Below are 10,320 nucleotides of genomic sequence, written 5' to 3' on the forward strand. Positions count from 1 at the left end.
CCTTCGCCATCTTGCGTTGCCTGCCGTTGTCGGAAGCAGTCACCGGGCCTGCTGTCTTAATTCTCGGATAAAGCAGGGTGGGAGGCAGTAACCCACGCGTCCTTCGAGCTGGAGCCGCTGCGGCCGTGTCCCCAGCTACTCGTTGCGCGCAAACGGAAACCTTAAAACTTTTCGGGGTGCCTGCGGGTGCGCGCTGGGTCGCCCCGGGCCTGCGGCGGTGGCGGCCGCTCGTGATGTTTTAAGGCCCAGAAATCACGAGCATCTGAGAACGCAAAACATAAGGATGCTAAATTCCAACTGTAATCGGGAATACTGAAACAAATGCGTCTGGTTAAACCACGGAGTTTTTCTCAAAGTCTGGAGAGAGCCTACCTGTAATTAGCACCGGTTTTAACAAACATGGCATGATTGCGACCAAGGACAAACACTTACGTGGCAACCCGTACTGCTCTTTAAAGAGGTCTGTGTGAGGCTGAGTCAAAGAACAGAGACCAGAGAAAAGGAAAGGTCCCTCGTTGGCAGCGTGCATTCAGCAACAATAGGCTTAATCCTTTACTGAACCAGACCTTGATCCCGTGGAAGCTATTGAGGCCAAATTCCTGTCGGTTTCCATTAGAATCCGACCTAAAAAAGGAAAGCAGGCCTGGGCTCTTAAGATATCTAAAGAGTTCAGGCAAAGCTACTCTCAATGCACGCAGTTCCGTAAGAGAAGCAGCACCTTGGAAAAGTGTACTTAGTAAAAAAGAAGCCCATGGCTGTGTTTGGATAGGTTTGTGACTGTTCGCTGCAGCTGCAGGTCTACTGAGAAAATGCGCTAGTGAATGCAAGATTTTATTTTACACTCCATGAGTTGTGGAACAGGCATGGCAGTTAAAGGTAATATCAGATAGTGCCAAAGCTTTTAACCAAAACATTAAATGCATTGCACCTTACTGGACTAAAGAAATAAGGGGCGCACAGGTATCTAGTTGAACAGATTGGAATAAGGAGATCAGAAATTATCTGCTTAAGTTCTAGTAAGATTATACCTTCTAAAATGTCACCTACACTATTATCAATCCTTATTACCACCTCTCATTTCGGTCAGAATTGGTATTATTTACGTATCTTTTTTTGTGTTTCTGGTTTTGGCACGAACACATCCCATCTATTCCAGTGATGGCTTCCTTTATGCCTATTAGTTTATGCCTGTTAGTATTGAAACCACCTCATTTGTATCTTTTCTACCTCTGCTTGCTTCACAGTCCTGTTCTCTCTTAGACGTCTCCTTGTTTGTTTTTACTGTTGTCTACCATGTCATCAATCTGGAATTTATGTCTGATGCTTGCCACTAAATTATTAATGAATACAGTGGATTGGAAAGTAAAGACTCACTAGACCAATCCTTAAAAGACACCACTTCCACTGTTAAGTGTCTGCAGTCCTGCCATTAATATTTTGCTGATGCTTTCACAATGGAGAACTATTAATCCATATTTCAGTGTTTCTGTTTATAAAGCATTTTCTTCTGTTTCTTCTAATTTATGTGATACTATATAAGCCTTGGCAGATATGCCGATGTCGTATTCAGCAGGAGCTCAATCCATGCTGCACTCGGCACAGTTAAGGGGAGAGGGGAGAAAACTGGCTTCCCTCTGCTGTGGTTTTGAGTCAGTTTATATCAAAGCAGTTCAGGGAGTTAGTGTGGAGACCCTCAGAATTGCTGCAAGTTACGCTAGCAGTAAAGCACTGGATGACATGTGGTATCATGCCCCCCCTTTCCATGCTCCTGCACCTTCAACAAACTCTTGGTACCAAACAAAGAAAGTTTAAGTCGGCCGTGTGCCCCTCAAGTGGAAGTGTACCCTTGGCCCTTGCATCCTGGCAGCCAGAGGAGGGGCTGAGGGTTGAGTTCCAAAGTGTAAATATACTAAACACAAATCCTTATTTTATTTCAGTGCCGCATTTGTTCCGCGAACCCCTGTTGCTCATCACTCACTGCATTCCTTTCCTCTAAGCTGTTGTAGAACATGGGATCCCCATCTTTCTTACACTACCATTCTCATTACAGTGATAAATTTTTGACCGTCATTGAAGACTAAGATACACAAATTTTCCAGAATTATTTCTTTTTTCAAATGTTGTATATAGTTTTTATTTACAGTCCATGACACAAGCTTGTCCCTTGTGCTACAAGTGTTTTAAGCATGCTAACAGTGCAGGGGGGCCTGGCAGCCGGCTCGGCTAGCCAGGGACTCCTCTGGCAGTGTGCACCCGACATCACGCTGCCTCCCTCATTCTTTGGCCCTGGCGCCCGGCAGTCCAGGCAAAGAGTGTAAGAGCAGTGCCCCAAACAGTGTCAGTGAGACAAAATGACATTCGCTTCAACTCCCTTGAAATGCAGTCGACGTTGTTTCAGTGATGTACAAAAGGTAAGCTGATCGATGGGAGTCTAAAGCCTAGTCTTGGGTTTGCAAGTGGGTTTTCGTTTTGAGTAGCTGGAAACTGTTGCGGTTCGTGTCTATCTCAGCAGTATACGCTTACAGTCCTGCTGTGCTGTAGCTAAACTGATTTCTAGTCACTATTTGTAGATGCAGAACAAAGTGTTAAGGCCTGAACTGGTGTCTGAAAATCCAACTACTGTACCTCATATAATTTCTGTATTTTGCTTACATAAACCAGATATGTAGCAACCTCTGCCAAGTAAATTACTTAACAGTTTTGGAAGGATTGTGTTCGTTAGTCATGAGAACAATCCCATTTTGCTTTAAAAACAGAAAGTTGAATGATGCTGAGGAGGAAAAGTGGGAGAAGAGGAGCTGAGTCTCTGTCTCGGTTCTTTCAGTCTGTTACTTTCACTGGATATGTACCCATTCTGTCTGTGAACTCCCAAGGAGAGATCCTGATTGTTTTGCTTTCATTTAGTGGCAGTAAAAAATTCCACAGAGCATACAAAACAAATTTATTTTATTGCCCCAGTTGGCAGGCAAGGTAAAATTTTCTTCTGCCAGTAAGTAAACATTGACTTTTTCCATTATCCCAGCTGTCAGAATCATATCACAGTGTATGTTGCTGTTGAATTGAAGTCATCCATATGGTGATGCAGACAAGCAGAAAAAACCCACCACAAAACAGTTACTGCCTTACAATGCAGTGTGTTTAAATGTTTTAGTTTTCCAGGCAGAGAGCTTCCAGTATTAAAGCCTTCTTTTCCCAATAGCAAATCTTGTGCTTTAATCTCAAGACCACTAGAATCTCTTTCTCTTTGACTTCCTCCCCATCAACAGGGAATATTAACCTTGTATTTAAAAAAAGATTCTTTGCAATCTTCAATATCATTACATTTACAAAAATTACAAGGTTAGATTTTGGATTTCTTTTAAATTTGGCCCTGAGTTTTACATCTGTAAGACTTACAATAACTTGTAACTACATATAAAATGTAGGTCTGTAGCTATAAGGCAGACTTTATTTTAACTTTATTGAAGCTGAAATTCTTGTACAGTCATACGCTTCAAAAATGAAATCTTGAAAACTAGCTGGAGTCACAAGATTCCTGATAGATGGAAAAACTTAATCGCAGAGGGGGTAGCATGCTCGTGACTGCATTTTATGTTAGTGGAAGGAAAGCAAAATATCAAAACTATGTTGTTGCCATCTTCATCTTTCATTTAGAGAGTAATGAATTAGAAATTGCAATTTCCTTTTGTATCACTAGATGGTATATGGTAACTGTAGGGAAGCTGAGCTCTTAAAAAAATTTTTGATAGAGTGTAGGTACCGCTGACTCTCCTGATCCAGCTATTGCATGGGCCAGACTCCTGGCTTACAGAGGAAGTGCATGCAAAGCCATTCCTGACAACTAAAACTGCTTGTTGTTGTACCAAAACCCTGGTCCTATTGCAGTCAGTGGCAAAACTTGCTGAGTGGTTCTGTGCTCGTGTTTTCTGGGAAACTGCACACTAGTTAGGCCTCTAACTCAGGGTTATATTTAAAAAAGAGGAACTCTGTATTGAAATGCTTGAAAACATTGGAAAGTTAGCAAAGTCTTCGAACTGCGTGTGTCAGACCCTCTGAGCTACCGGCTGTGAGCTCTTGGTGGGCGTAAAAGTCCTTACAGAGACAGAACAAATGGAAATTTAGGCTTGTAATTTTAGTTACTCCTATATGAAGTACCATATAGTTGCCATCCAAGCAGCTACTTTTACACTAGAGGGCATATTATTATTTTTGCAGGTAATATTTTTGAATGCTACAATAGCACAGTCAGAACAGCATCTACCATAGCAATTATAAAAGGAAAAAAAAAAGCAGTAGATAAAATAGGAAAAAAAGTAAGAAAATAATAGAACAAACAAGCAAAGCACAGCCAAATCAAACTCCATAAAAGTATTTTTTCCCAGAAATTATAAGAAGATCAATGTGAATTTTAGCATCTGAGAAAAATTCTCTTGCTGAATCCATTAAAAGGCTGACATGACTCAAGAAAGCTTCCTCACCTCAGCTCATGTTGGGACCTGGTAACACTGCAACCTTAGGACATAAAAGCCTTCTAACAGATAAGATACCAGCTAACAAGCACTCCAGTATTTTGATTAACAAGTGAGGTGGTTTTGTTATGATTTTATAAAAGAACCAAGAGCATTTTATGCTCTTCCATTTGGGTAAAAAGTTCAACAACTTAAACGGAGCTATTTCCACTTTCCAGTTATGACAATGACCTTTTAGTTTGAAAATTTTCAATTAAAAATTAAAACTTATCTGGATGACTCTGTCCTCTAGGCTTTACTTGTGTGAAAAGGGTCACATGAGCAAGATTTATGGACACAATCTTATTTCTCCTGTTCCATATAGGAGCCAAAATTTTCTTAGTGCTTTTTAGCAAAAAAAAAAAAAAAAGCATCCAGTTTTCAGAGGCTACTTTGCTGTTTGGTGGTTTGTGTTTTTTTGCATTCCCTTGGTCTCTCTATGCTTAGACTCTCTGGCTTTCTGGGTGAGAGACCCTTTCATTATGGTGGGCAGTATCATCTGAAGTTTTCATAACAGTTTCTCCCAGTGTCACCAGTTTCCACAGTAGCATGAAACATAGCGGAGAAGGACTTAGTGTGCAGGGCTCTCTTCTGCACAGCTTCACCCCGCTGTGCCTTTGCTCCCCTTGGTCTTCTCCCCAGAGTTTGGCAGGGTAGTGCTGTTGGCCAGTGTGTCCTTTCTACCCCAGTAGTGGTGAGAATAAAGTGGGATTAAACAGATCTCAGGAGGTAAGGGAGTGAGGACTGGAGCCGTGCTGTGCATTGTGTAGTCCCCCAGTGCTGCACCTAGGCAGTGAACGAGGAGAAGAGAGTCTCAGACACGTAGCACCATCCTCCATTGCAATCTCCACAGCAGAACGGGAGCCCTCCCAAAGCAGGTCTCAGTTTCCAACCTTGGGGAACACATCAATTTTTGTAGTACTTAAGACCAGCAAGAGAAAATGTTTTTTGAAGGTGTATAGAGCTATGCTACAGAAAAGTGAGAATAAGTAGCTATGCCACCCAAAAGAAGCGTTCGTCTTGGCTGCAACAGGTCACCGTGTAGTGTGGCAGCGTCTCTTTGTTTCTTGAATGAGGAATAACAACATGATGTAAAGAAGATAACTGGGGTAAATGTTCCCGTTTGAAGTCTAGTCTCTTTCTCTGTACCCTCGCATCTCCCAGTGAGATGCCTATGATGGCTGATGTTACAGAGAATGCAGGATTAGGTCAGACTTGTAATGTGCTTTTCAGCTACGCAGTTGAAGTAGTATTGCTTCTTAATAGTTTTTGAATTTTTAAATGCCAATAACGTAGACTAAATAAAGGTCTGTGAGAAGGAGTTTCTTTCTGTGGCTTCACCAGACTTTTCTCCATAAAGAAGGAAAAGAAGATGGAGTTGTTATGACAAAATCTTAGAAGGAAATGAATGTCAATCAATGCTTCAATAATTATTATAATTGCAATTTTAATGACTGTCACCTCTAAGAGCCACACAGGGTGGGACAGTTAATGCAAAGGTGATGTTGCAGATGGAAACATACAGATGTATCACTTGCTTTTGCATCTATTTTATAAAGTGTTCTCAGGCAATGTGACAGCATAGCACAGAAAAGTGCATTTCTTAGTGGCACGAACTCTGAGCCGACAGTTCACTGAGGATTTGAGGCACGCATTAATCAGTAACGCTGCACTGCCTGTTATATCTTAGAGTTTAATTAACAAATTCAGTGAAGGGAAATAGCATCCATAAGCACTGATAAAGGGGTGTTCAGCATAGCTTGCAAAATAACCATCTGAATGTTAATAAAGTCAAAAGTTCATCATTCCCCCTCACAGTTACCCACACAGCCCCCAAACCAGTACTTACACACAACCTTACATTTTGCAAGTAGTTTCATTAGATCCAGCAGGATAGACTGCCCAAATGAATATCTGTGTGTGTTTAACTGCCCGCTGCCATGCAATCTGCTTGGCTTGGCCCAGGGCACGTATGAAAGGTTTTATGCCTTCTCCTATAGCAGGGAACAGTGAAGGATTTGAAAACGTAAGAGTGCAATTAACCCCTGTGTAGATCTTCTCCAAGGGGAAGAGAGGGACAACTCTACATCCTGGTTGAGTTCGCTGACAAACAAGTTTAGAAATGGCATGAGCAGGCTGCCCTGCGAGCACCATTTATCAGGAAGAGGTGCTCCAGTAGAAGATAAATGACTTGTAATCTCGAGAGAAGGGATGCATTCTCTGCAGCCCAGAGTGCAATACCCTTTCCTTCTGTACGGCTAATGCCTTGACTTCGGCCGTTTCCTGCTCATCCCGTTAGCTCTAGTAGTCCTAATTGTTCTGATGGAGTGCCCATCAGCTCTGTGGATTTCACAGGATGACAAAAATTAGCTGCAGCAACACTGTATTCCCTCTCTGGACACAAAGGAACAGAGCAGGCAAAAGGAAGTGGAAGGCAGTGGAAGGAAAGTTCACAGAAGGATTACGGTACCTGTGGGATCCCAAGTTCTAATCTCTGCTCTGGCATAAACTTTACCACACCAGTAGTCAACTTATCTACCTGTGAGATGGATTATAATACTTACCAGTTTCACAGGGGCCTTGTGAGGATTCGTTAGTTACAATCCTTTGAAGATGGAAAGTACAAAGTGGTAGTATTCTGCTGACACCATAATCCTCTGCAGGTTCATAATTGTCATCAGGGGACCCTCTGAGGAAAGAGTTGTTTCCTAACTGTGGTTACTTACCATTTATTGTCTGCTATGTATGCTTGAGTTTATATTTGCTTGGATTTTCTTTACTGCATTTTTGTTTCTCTTTAGTTCAGTTGATAGGATCTCAAGATGAGATTAATTTCTTCAGTTTGTGGTGATGCTACCCTGGGGACGGCTACACCGGAGCCTTAGCGTCTGTGTACATCAGTTCATAATTACTGGTCTTGCTGGAATTTAACTGAGATAGAGTGTGCTATTCCAGGGCTTCTTGTTGTGGGAATTAGGTCTCTTGGTACAGCTGCAGTGTTAGCTTGGAGTTTGTTTGTGGTTTAGGTCTGTTTTAATAATACTGAAAAGCTTCTGATGTATTAATGCATCATTAATTTGCAAGAAAGCGTATTCTTTTAAAGGGCTAAGGTAAGTAGATTAGGCATTTTGTTATTTTATTCTAAGTTCTCACATGAGCTGCGATTTTAGAAGTGTTCTAATTATGTGGAGCATTGAAAGCTGGGGGAAAGAAAAATGGAATAAGGTGTTCTTGTTTCTTGACTTTCAGCGGTGCTGATAAAAGCCGTGAGGGGTTCCTATCAGAAACAGGTGAGGAGTCTCAGTTCACCACCCTTCCTGATTTTGAGTAGGATGTTACTTCAGTCTTAGTTCTGGCCCTTGTTCTTGCTGGGTAGCACTTAACTCTATAATTAGTTTCACTGATTTCAGTTAATTCATTCAGATGCACGATGATCACTTCTTCCACTGTTGTTGTCCTCTTTGCAAGGGAGTTGTCATAAGCTTCTTCAAATTCAGGTAAAGGAAACGGCTACACAATTTCCATTAACTTTGAAATGAGCTCTGAAAAATCTCTTCTGCATGTCTCTGTTTTGTGTCACCATTCAGCACCGCTTACTTTAGCTGTGTATTGGGTAATGCTACAGGGACACACTCACAGCCAGCGTAGCTCAGTGCCATTCCGTGGAGTTCAGCAGACTTTAAGCTGCTTACATCAGCTATGAATAATGTGAAGCCTTTAAACTACAGAGCATGTGAACGGCAAGATGACTAGGCTGCATCCATCCCCGGTATAAATTCCTGGATTTATACAATGGCATCTATTTACCTGGGGGCTCAAAGCTGCCCCCATTATTAATTTTGAGCAGGATGCTGCAACTACGTTATTCCACTGATCATGGATTAAATTCATTGCTATTGTAAGAACATGTAACTCCTTGAGTTCCAGTGAAGTGACACTGGGTTACTCCTGCCGCAGATTCATTCATATGGTTTCATCCAAGGCTCTAACACAATTGGATAGTGAAACAAAGTTGAATCAGACTGTAATGTCTTAAAGAGTGAGCAGGCTAGAAGAGGTAATCAGATATGGATGAATGAATTAACTTACTTCTGATTCATATTACGGATTCCACAAGGCTATAGATTTCAAAGATTAAGCAGTACATTTTATAGGAGGCATAGCGTGCTTGGTTTGAGAGAAAATGATGAATGGACCACCTGCACTTTCGTTTGCATTTCCATAGCATGGAAGGTATTTATGTGTTTTTAAGGAACGCGTGCAGTTGTATACATCCTAACATATACAGTTGTGGATGCTTCATGCTTTGTGTTGTGTGGCAAAATTTCTGTGATACTCAGGCCCAGAAAAGTAGATATTCTGTGTAGGTTCAGGTAAATTAGCACTGGTGGTTTTGGTTCAGCTTGATGTGATGTCGACTAATGGTGTTGATGGAGCAATTCTTTGCATTGTCTAGCTTATACCTCATCACTCCCACTTCAGTTTCAAGTTTGCTGTAAAATTGCATCAGGAGGGATAAATTACAGAACTCTGCAGGAGGAGCAGAAAGTTTTGCCAGCTCTGCAGAGGAGTATTTGGGACTCACGGTATCTGGACAGGTGTGGTGGACAGTTTGGGATTGCTGGGTAAGTGCAGAAGCTGGATATTTCTGCTGAAAAGTTTAGCAGCAGTATGGTTACTTATTCTATGGTTTTACCTGGTATCATCAGGCTTCATTCTTCAGTGAGGTGTATGGTATCTATCATCATTCCTCTTCGATTAGCTGAAAAGCTGCTGAATCTTCTTTAGGAGCCCAGATTCTGTGGCGTTTTTTCATTAAGATTATCTCCAGCAATGGGATAGAAAGCTCTTATAGCTAAAATAAGGGTGTGAGAGAGCCTGCAGCTTTACACAGAACAAGAATTTATGAAGGAACATTCTTTAACTGGTCACCCAGCTAAGAGGCAGTAGCAGTCAAGATCTCTCTGGTAAATATGAAAGCTCGTATTGGAGAGGCGCCTGGGATGATAGTAGACTGAGAAGGGTAGAGAAGGGAGGACTCATGTTTTAAACTCATTTAAAATTGTTAACTTGGTTTATACTAGACACACAGTCCAGTTATGACAGCTTAAAAGCTGATGCTCTTAGTTGAGTGCCCATAACTGTCTTTGTATAAACTTTTAAACCAGAAGGAAGTAGCTCAAAGCTAGGTCACACTGGGTGAGATTCAATAAGAGTCTTCAACACACTTCAGCCTCTATATGTAGGTGTCTATAGATATGCCACTCATTTAAGTCTATGGAGATGTAGGTAGGGTTCAGGTGCCCATGTACAGATGTCTTGTGCCTCCTGAGATGCTGTAGGGTTTCTGAGACACCCACTTGGTGCTAGTACATGTGACGCAGGGCCTTTGGGATACCTGTGTCCCTTTGCAGCGGTAGCTGGACTCCAGGCAGGCTGTCCCGGGGCATCTCGGATGGCACTCCATGCGTTCAGGCAGCTGCACTGAGCTCCCAGGCAGTACAGTCAGAAGAGTCTCTGGATCACTTCAGTTTACCCTAAAGTAGACATCAAAGGTAGGAAACAGTTGCTGTGACATCTAATGCTGTTTCAGAGAGTAGGTGAGACCCATGCATCATTGCAGATATGACACAGGCCTTACAGGAGACCTGTGCCCTTTTTGAAATGCTGTTTGGAAGTCAGATGGGATATGATGGGGAATGTAAAATGGCCCTGGCACCTGCCTTTGGGCAACTGAATCACCCTCCAGGCTCCACTGGCTGTATTCACCAATTCTCCAGGAGGACTTTAGACACCCAACCTGTGCAGACAC

This window comes from Haliaeetus leucocephalus, unplaced genomic scaffold (genome assembly GCF_000737465.1).
Source record: "Haliaeetus leucocephalus isolate CR32 unplaced genomic scaffold, Haliaeetus_leucocephalus-4.0 Scaffold160, whole genome shotgun sequence".
Lineage (NCBI taxonomy): Eukaryota > Metazoa > Chordata > Aves > Accipitriformes > Accipitridae > Haliaeetus > Haliaeetus leucocephalus.